We start from the raw sequence: 10,727 nt of genomic DNA, 5'->3' as shown, positions 1-10,727 counted from the left end.
TTTCAACACCAGTTTTTGAGTTGAACTGAGCTCTTTTGTTCAAGTTTATTTAAAAGAAAAAATTCTGTATTTGAAACACAGGGTGCATTATTTAAATCTACTCAATATATCTCATAGAAAGTACTCATAATAACTGAGACACTGGTATTCATACTTATCATTGTCTTTAACTTTAATTATTAATGGTTCAAAATCAATATAATTTTGTCCCCCAATACTAACTTAAAACTTCGAGTAAGACTAATGACCTTTGGCATGTACCGCGCGCGAGGAGCATGGCCTCATGGGAGATTTTCTGCACGTTGAACGAGACAGACACACATCCACTGCAGACTTGGTAACGTTTTCAGGTAAGTGACCAATTCTTACATTAGCTGTCTTTATCCACACCGTTCTTTTATAACATGTTCTGAAGAAAGCGTTTGTCATGGTGGCTCACTTTTCGCAGCGTGTTTGTGCACGTTAATTTAAGTTTTCAACCCGTCTTCCAGTCAAGGTGGCGGGAAACCGCGCCCTTTTATCCTTTTACGTTCTGAGTCGCTATCTGCGTTCCGGGTAATTTGACCAGAATGTCCCGGTACCAGCGACCTGACCGTTTAATCGGGGGCATTTTAGGAACCACGTGAAAGCAGGTGTGCTCAGACATTTCTAGAAAATGGCCCTGTTGAGTCGCGGTGCGGGAGCTGCGGTAGTCACGCGGCCTGACTCACTCTGTCAGGAGATGAACAGACGTCATCAATGGCTTTGGTAACTAAGAAGACCTGCCCGCGGAACAGTTCATAGCAGCAACCATGCTGCTTAGCTTTCTTGTTCTATGTGGGGTCTTTCAGAGCATATAAGACGCTGCTTTCAGCTTTGTCCCGAACAGAGCCAGTTTTTGAGAGAACGCTGAGAGGACCGCCCGGGTCAGCAGATTACCTCATCCAGGGCCGGTCCAAAGTACTATGGGGCCTTTAGTCTAAATTTAGACTCGGGGCCCTACTTCCTTTCAGATCCCAGAAAATAATGAAAAAAAAAAAGCTTTGGTCCTTTGGGTCAAGCCAAAAGTACCATCATTTCCAGTATAGTTAATATATAGTTAATTAGTATAGTATAGTTCCAGAAACACTCAGTTTATTTAAATCCAGGTTGAAGACTCACCTATTCTCAGCTGCATTTGAATAAAGCACCAAATCCACACTTTTAAGCTTAAATTTCAAAACTTACATTTAACTACTGATTTTATCTATTTTGATTTTATATACTGTTTTGTTTGTTTGTTAGTTTGTTTTTTTGCTTGCTTTAATCAATTTTAAATCGTGCTTTTTATTTGTCTTTGTTTCTAATGTCTCTGTGAAGCACTTTGAATCACCTTGTTGTTGAATTGTGCTATACAAATAAATTTGCCTTGCCTTGCCTAGTTACTCCCAATTTACATAAATAAATGTTTATTTCAATCCAAGCTAAAATTTATTATAAGAGATGTTGTGGCAGATTACTCAGTGACATGTTTTGTAATGATAAAGTTTTGATTTGTATTTTTTCAGCACCATCTTCACCACCAGGAGAAAAAAATCTGCATCAACTACAAAGTAAAGCAGGTAATTTTACACAGAGGACTTGATGTGTTAAATTTTGGAATGATATGATATTGTTTTATACAAGCTGAGTAGTGGATGGTGATACCACCTAAATATTTATACTGGTTTTGTGGTGGGTTATTTTAGTCATACAAATGCCAAATCTAAATTTTGAGAATTTTTCAGTTCGGTAAATATATTGATGAGTTCATGGTCTGTCATCCAGTGTCACCATACAATCTTTTTATTTATACAGCATGGTGATGTGATTCAGATTATTTCAATGTGGTTAAGTATTGTACTTTGTTCCATGTTGACTTATTTGTAAGTTGTATCCTCCACCTGAATTGGTAGTGAGTATTGGTTATTCAATCAGTTAATCATACAAAAACTGTGTAAATATGGTTATACACCATTCTGTCATCTTCATACTGTGAGACATATTTTCTCACAATTTTTTAGGTCACAGGTGATGAGATGGCAGTGTAAACTCTGCAAACATGAGGAGTCATCAAAAGTGTCACTACTCAAACATTATCGAGTGAAACATGGTACATTTGGTCATGGCTATTCCCAGTGTTGGGTAAGTTACTTTAAAATAGTAACTTAGTTACATTACTAGTTACTTCTCTCAAAAGTAACTCAGTTACTTCAAGTTACTCGTTACTTTCAAAGTAACTAGTTACTAGGGAAAGTAACTTTGGTTTTACTCAGAATTCTCTTGTTAATGTGTTTCTTCCATAACTTTGCCAGTCTTCTAGCTTGCTTACTTGCCACAGTGCACTGTGCCACCTACCAATAGAAAGGAAAAGATAATGTGCATATTTCCACGAGAGAAATCCCACGCCTGGACCGTCATTGACTGCTGCCATGATTCTAGCCTACGTCACAGCGTCATGTGCGCCTTTTACATCCAACACAAAAACTGCAGTCGTGGTGCTTTCGATTGTACTCAGAACTCAGAAATTCTGCCTTCTGAACAGGAAGATGTAGGTAACACCACACTGCAGATGAGCTGCATACAGGGCTGGACTGGGACAGAAAATTGGCCCAGGTATTTTGACTAGAGACTGGCCCACCATTATAGGAAAAATCATAAAGCCTTTGAATGAAAATAAACACTGTTGTGACAGTGATGTTCACTGTTTTGATGGTATATATGCATCAATCTATCAATCGTTTGTTGTAAGATTCAGATAATTATTTTTTAAAAGCGAGACATTTTAAATGAGAATAAGAAAGAAAAGTATTTCTTTGTGCCCCCCTCTCCCTGTTAATGCCCTACCTGCCCCCCTGGCAACACTTTGCTAGACCCGCCCCTGCACAGTTACCAGCTGTCAGCTACTTAGAAAAGGATCCTGGTGTTATTTGTCTCTCAGAAACAGCTCATAACTTCAACTCATTCATGTCACCTAAAAGGTAAACCTGTTTCTCCATCACCTGTTCAGCTCTGATGATTCAGTAAGGACATCTCCTGGTTTCATCTTCATGTTTCCCTCTCACCAGATAACCAAACCGACATCATGACCAGCAGCTTTACAGCTGTGGCTCCAGCAAACATCAGCTGATAGTAGAAATTAATATTAAATAAATTCTAACAACAGCTGATCAAGCTTTAACGTGCTGCTGTTGTTTAGCGCGACATCCGCTGGTTTCCTCTTTCTGGCACAAAGTGGACGATAAACAAACAAGAGAGAAAAGACGATCAGCTGATCATTGATCAGTTTCATGATTGAAGTAGAAACGGGAGAGGGAGGGGGGGAGAATGAGAGAAGAAGAGGCAGCTGTGCAGCAAAGACACAGAATAACTCCAGCTTTGTGTCTTTTTCATTGTAGCTGAATTACGGGACAAACTGTTCCTTTTCAGCTCAATAAGAAACGCGTAATATTTTCTCTGAATACCAGACAGGACGGTTGGCAACTCTAATAACTTATGAACAAAATAAAGTTCAACATCAGTAACATCATAGCACCACCCAGCTGTATAGAAACTCCGTCATGCTAGCTAGCACGCAGTACGGAAAAAGTCAGAATAACGAAAATAAACTCCACCTAAACTTGGTTCATATCTGACCCAGAGAGACTGCAGGTCATAACTTCTTACCTGAAGTTCAGTTCACACTTGGACCGGCGGCTGCCTCGGGTCTCTTTTCCTTCTGCGCCCCTTTCCCTCCTCCACCTGCTGGCCTCCACCACTTGCTAATGTTACTGAATCTGTGGAAGCTCCGCGATAGCCACCACACGAAGTAACGAGTAACGACCCTATCTAAATCCCAGTAACGACTAACGCGTTCCTCATTTTGGCATAATAACTAGTTACCGTGCTCGTTACCACAATAATAACGTAGTTACTGTAACGCGTTACTTAATAACGCGTTAGTCCCAACACTGGCTATTCCATACCCTGTCTTCATTTGAATTGTCCTTGATCTTTTAAGACATGGGGTGCCTTACGCTCACACTTGTCTAGGTCTCACAGTTTGCATGAAACGGAAGAGTGTGAGGTCCTTCCAACTATTAGATGTAAAATCTGTGACTCTTTTTACCCAAACACAAAAGACTATTTTCAACATATAAATTCCCATTTGAAAAGCCATGAAACCATAGAGTGTGTTTTTGATGGTTGAGAGTTTAAGACAAACATTTGTGGGACTTATGCGACTCACAGAAGTCGAAAGCACAGATTTTGTTCATGGAAGCACTTTAAAACTAGCTTGATTTCAAAGCAAACTGTCAGTACATCTAATGAAATCTTCTTACCAGCACTGGAATTGAAAGATCACGAGGATTTGGATGTCACCATTGAACTTGGTTGTGAAAGGGAAACAACAAATGAAATTTTGAAAAATATTGGTGTGCTCTTGTTAAAACTGGAAAGCATCTATAATGTTTCTGGTAAATGTGTGGATGACTTGGTGGAACAGCTCAGTTATATCTGCACATTATCACTTCAGTATATTCCAAAGTCGATAAGTGATATTCTTATTAAGAATAACTGTAATATTGATGAGTCTTTTGTCAGTGAATTGACTGAAAAAATATGTCACTGTAGTCCTTTATGTGCAGCCCTTAGTCCTGATGGTCCCTTTGCTTCAAGATATAAGAGACAGAAATATTTCAAGGAAAACTTCTGTGTTATTGAACCAGTAGAATACTGTTTGGATCCAGAAAAGAATTCCACTTTTCAGTATGTGCCTATTCTTCAGTCCTTGCAGCTGTTACTGAGTAAAGAAGATGTTAACAGTATATTAACTAGACATTTGAACACTTCACAGTTATCCTCTTTCCACGATGGACAATATTTCAAGCAAAACCAACTTTGTGCTATTGAGGACTTAACTATTTCCCTTGTTCTCTATGTGGATGACTTTGAAATTTGTAATCCACTTGGGACTTCAAGAAAAAAAACACAAAGTCACAGCTGTGTACTGGGTACTTGCTGATATACCAACTGAACTGAGATCACAGCTAACATCAATTCAATTGGCTCTCCTGTGTAAGGCAAGTGATGTTAAAACTTTTAGCTATGAAACTGTTCTCGAGCCACTTTTAAAGGATCTCATAACATTAGAGAGAGACGGGATTTTTTGTTCACAGCTTGGTAGATATATCAGGGGCACTGTTTTTTGTGTTTGTGCTGACAATCTTGGCGCTCATTCTCTTAGTGGACTCGTAGAAAGCTTTTCTGGACATTACATCTGTAGATTTTGCCTTGGAGACCATTCGGACTTTCAGCAAAAAGAAGTTCGTTCAGGAGCTTTTCCACCAAGAACAAAAGAGAACTATGATCTACATGTCCAAACCATAAAGGAAAATTCCTCCTCGGTTCATTTTTGTGGTGTGAAGAAAGGTTGTCCATTAACAGGGAAATTAAAATATTTCCATTTTGTCACAGGGTATGTTAATAGGAAAATTGTACTTAGTAGTCAGTATAATCTTTTAATGATATAAGTTTGCATATGGTAGAATGCTGCATGTAATTATTTGTGTGTAGAAGTATATAGTTGGTGGCATATTGAAAGAATGTCTCATCCTAGGAGGTCTGTAACATTCTAGGGTGTTCACCCCCACATCCTAAGAGCATGAGAGAGGTCGTACCTTGTCTTATTGTTTTACGGTAGGATTAACGTAGCTATGTCAGTTTTAGTTTAAGTGCTTCTTTACATATAGATGAACTGTTGGATTTTCCAGGCCAGCAGGTTAAGGGAAGTCGTTTATGGGGCCACACTCTGACCCCACACACACACACACACACACACACACACACACACACACACACTCCAATGTAAGGAACAAACGCTCACTGAAGTATAAATAAAGACCGGGGCAGTTTCTCAGTGCGAGTCTCTCAGTCTGGAGGCTGCCCTTGCTAGCAAGAAGTTCTGTGTGTTTCTCTTCTCTGAGTCTTTACTGAAGAAGTGTTTTAGAATATATTTCTTCACATTATTTGGTCCTTCGTAGCTGGATCAGAAAATATCAGAACTGTTATCTGTGACTCTGTTCCAGGATCCAGCACTGATTCCTGACGCCGTGGGGAGCCAGCACCGAAGCCTGTGCACAGCCCTCTTGGACGAGGAGAGAGCCCCAGGACGTTAAATTCGGGTCTGGGCCGGTGTTATAATCTGGTCCACGGCAGTGGGATTCAGTCCGATGATCTGAACCACCAGTGAGACGTCGGAGAGTGAGAAATACTATTTTGGTATATAAGACGGCCGCAAAGGTTTAAAGAAATGTGATAAAAAAGGAACTGTGTTTCGACCAGTTTTAGAGGTAGCTGAAATTATCTCGTGACAAATTAAAATATGTTTAAGTAAATAAAAACAAATATAAAACGGCCGCAAAGGTTTAAAGTAACGTGATAAATTAGGTTGGGTTCGCCGAAAGGAGCTGAATTAGACTTAGGTTTTAGAGGTAGCCGAAATTACTTCGTGACAAATTGTAAAAGCGCGCAAATGTCTATATGTGTGTGTGTGTCTGGAAGTAAGTTGATTTTACAGCACAATACGCTGCTGAACTACTTCCATTTTTGTTTTCTTTGCTGAGGCTCACGTACTGGTGACAAAGGAGAACGGTTGAGTTTCATCTCATAAAACTGATACCGCTTCACCGTTAGGGTGAAGTTGAAGGCCGTATCAGTAAACCACTCTGAAGTCAAGCGTGCCAGCGACGGCCCAGCAAAATCTTTGAAATTGGGTGATAAACAAGTAAAATTAACAGCTGATGAGGAATGGTTAGAAAAACAACAAACCGGAGCAGGTAAAATAAGTGCAAATAGGTGGAGAAATCCACAAAAAGCAACAAAAAAAACCCAAAACAAAACAACAAAATGCAGATTCTTTAGATTGCCCTGATCAACAACAGCCGGTGCTCCAGACCATTAATTTAACCAGTTGTAAATAGAAATCTGCATTGAGCTTAGGGTTGCTCAAATTCAGTATAATGACATGTGAGATGAAGTAAAATAGGTAAATATTTAAACTAATGATGTGCATAGAGGCATTTGACCTGTTTGAAAGACTGTCGTCGTATTATGAGCCATGGTCGAGATATAGAGCACACCTGTGAAAACAACTAATATGTTGAACCCTGTATGAAACATCTAAAGGTACATGATGGAGAAGCTGAATTGAATATGAAAGTGCAAGACTTTGCCACTGTGGGGCAAAGCACGCGACCACTGTGAAGTTGCGTTGCGGTCTCTTCTGAGCTGATGAGCAAGCTACACATCATCAGATCGAGATCTGGCTGAGAACTCCTCAAAGAGAGGGAAACAGAACTATGATAACTGTGATAACTGGAGTGTGCAGAGTTTCCGTGAGCAGTTTTCCTGCATCTTGACTCATGTGTGTAGAGTGTTCATAGCATCAGCATCATGTTTTTGTTATTTGTTTTGTTGGGTTGAAAAATAGTTAAATAAACTTGTGATCATGCCTATGGATCACCATGGCACATATCATCAGCCATGTGATTTATTTACACAGATTAAAAAGTGAGTGTGAATGTGTCTGACGTCACAGTGCTTCTGTGCACTGTGTAAAAGTAATTGCCTTTGATTATGAGAGCGGTGATTCTGCAGGTCACCAGCTATTTTAAAAAATAAAAAAAAGAGTTCAATGATCGCGCACATCAATGCACTGTTCAGTCAGCTGCAGTGACTAACAACACTGCCTTGCTAGCGTTTGTCATCTCCAGGAAGGTGGAGGAAGCAGAGCTGCCAGAGGAGCTGAAAGGTTTTCTCTGTAAAGCCGCTGACGCGATTCTGAAAATGTGCGCCACTTCAGCAGTGTGTTCCTCTCGCATCGCTGCCTGGCAGACGATGGTTCAGAGGGCAACCTGGCTCCGCCTCCACCTCTGTAGAGGCCCTTCCACTAAAAACGGCTTTTCTTAGGTTTCTGTTCAATATCTTAGCTCCACAGATGTTCTTACCTTGATGGTGGGTGTGAAAACAGGTCAACAACAGAAAAAAAATAGTTATGTTTAAGCTAGAAATGGTAAGTCATGTTTTAAATGTGCAAATTTTGCCTCAGTTGAGACTTCCTGTTTTACAGAGTGGAAATTCCATCGAGAAAAAAAGAGAAGTCATCATCAGATGTCTCATTGACCATCTGGGAGAGGATCCAAGTGCCTTAATCAAAACCTTTGAGGTTGGTGCAATAAATCTGTTTTAGGAATATTAGTAGTTTATTTTAGCTTGTGAGATCATAGAAAAGTTTTAAGATACTGTTCTAAAGAAAAAAAACACTTCAAAGCATACAAAAGAATAGCATTTGCATTTGCTATTGCTATAAGATTTTGGAGCACAGTGTCCACATATTATGAGTACCGGTGATGTCATACAAATGAAACTTTTTGTTTCAATGTTTGGAAATATGTGCGCTTAAAACAGTTGTTTCTCTTTTTAAAGGACGGTGCTGATGCTGTCTTTGTTGAAGAGGCTTTGGCTGAGGAGGTGATGAAGATTTACCTGCTGCAGAATCAAGACAGGTCAGGCGAACCTACTGATGTGGGTATTGTTATTGAAGGCGTTACTGTTCTGGGCAAACTTGGGAATCTGAGCAAAGCCTGTTGCTATCTTTTGGGACTGTGCTATGCTCTGGATCTGAAATACCCCAAGAATTTCAAATGCACATTTGAAGCATTTCAAAAAGTGTTCATGGAGCTGGATCCAGGAAACCTTTCTGTCAAGGTTCAAAGACTGAAAAATGACCTCTGTTCATTGTAGACAAAATTTCACAGGGCTGTTCTTAAAGTGTTAGACTTGTTAAGTGACATGTAATGCTCATCAAAAGGTTCAGTTGCGGCATTACATTGTGTTGACATTCCTGTTCATAAATAATGTTTGTACCATAAACTGTTTTTGTATTAACTTTCCAGATTCACATTAAGGTGTAAATGGGAGAGTATCTTCTGTATGTTTTTTTTTTTTTTTTTTTTTTAGTGCAATCCTTTTTAAAACCTTTTTATTTAAATTATGGATGTTTTTTGGTCACTCTTTAGTTATAATCTTCCCAATTTTTTGGAATCAAAATAAGATGTTCAAAAACTATGTCACAGTGCAAATGTTTTTTTTTTTTCAGGATTTATATTTTTTTGGGATCTTAATTTTATTTTTGTCATTTGACCTTTTCTGAAAAGGTAAAGCACTGCGTTCACTTGAGCCACTTTTATTCTTTGTATGGCAGGTACATTTTTCTTGTTGTTAGCATCAATATGCCAGTTTTACAGAGTTTTATCAAGCATGCCAATTTGGATGCAATTTTATTAAATAAGGCTGTTGTGACTGAAATTTTATCCAAGTTTTATCCACTGAATGTAGAACAGATTTCAGCTCACTGTGTTCAGAGAAGGAATCTGCTAAATGTGTGATTCACAAAAAAGCTGTTTAAAATAAATCATTGTGAACAATGTTGAACTGACGTGGTTCTTTTTTCCTGTGTGTGTGTATAAATAAAATAACCACTTAATTGTAATTAACGTTTTTGCTTAAGTTAACTTAAAAATATTAAGTAAATTGAACCATTATTTAAAAACAAATAATTGTAATGGTGTAGGTTAAATGTGCCAAGCATTTCAGCATTTCCTAATTAATATTTTATGTAGTTTGAACTTTTGGTTACTGTTGTTTTTGTCATGGTCGCTGTGTGGCAGGCAGGATGAGGACCCAAAATGCAAACTCACGGACTCAGGGGATAAACTCAAAATGCAGCTTTATTGCTGACAGGTGACAAACGAAAGCAGTGATACCAAAGCAATACAAAACTAAACTACACTGGGAAAAGCTAATTGTAACATATACCAGAAGACACGGGGAGAACCACACACAGCATGAGGGAGAACGCGACGCCGAACAGAGGGAGACGCAGACAGAAATACACAGAGGGTTAACGAGGAAAGTGGGAACACACGGGGAACACAGCTGACACAGATAACCATAACGAGACAGGGCGGGGTGAACATAACACTGACGGGAGACGGGCAGAGTCAAACAGGAAGTACAGAGGTTCAGACAGGAGGAGGGAGAGCACGGGGAAAACACAGACATACGGGCTGGGGAAACATGGAATAGAACATAAGGAGAGACGAGGGTTCACAGATACACAAAGGGGCACACAGGGGATAAAAGCCACGAAGGGAAAACACTTAGGGAACAACACAACAGGGCAACTCAGGAAACATGGCCTAAATAGGGAACAAAATACAAACATACAAGAAAACTAAGAATACTGGGCCAACATGGCCCAGGACCATGACAGTTTTAACTTACATTTTCAATTGTACTTACTCAATTTTGTATGTTACTGTAACATCTTTAATTGTTCATAACAACTTATTCCATTTTAGTTGGATTTACTCAATTAATAAGGTGTATTTAAGAGATGTGATTGTTTTTGCATTTACTCATTATTTTTGAGTGTAAAAGTGTTGCACCAAAATATTTAAGTAATTATCAGTTTTAGTTCTTAGAGTGTAGAGTGTGCTGTAGCGTACAGTGTACGCTGTAAACTGACTGGTTTCCTTTGCATCAGTCTGCATCTCCCAGTTACTTTTTGTGTTTCCCACACATTTTTTCCCCAGGTGGCAAAAAATGTGCGTTCTCTTTGCAAGCTCGTAACCAGCGCTCTCTGCTGTCAAGGGTGAGTATTGGTTAATGCTCATCATGTGACTGAT

This window comes from Aulonocara sp. 'chitande type north' Nkhata Bay, linkage group LG17 (genome assembly GCF_057382095.1).
Source record: "Aulonocara sp. 'chitande type north' Nkhata Bay isolate Kocher_YH1m ecotype deep benthic linkage group LG17, A_spYH_male_GT1.1, whole genome shotgun sequence".
NCBI classification, from domain to species: domain Eukaryota; kingdom Metazoa; phylum Chordata; class Actinopteri; order Cichliformes; family Cichlidae; genus Aulonocara; species Aulonocara sp. 'chitande type north' Nkhata Bay.
The sequence above is the reverse complement of the archived record's forward strand: the minus strand, read 5'-3'. Positions refer to the sequence as shown.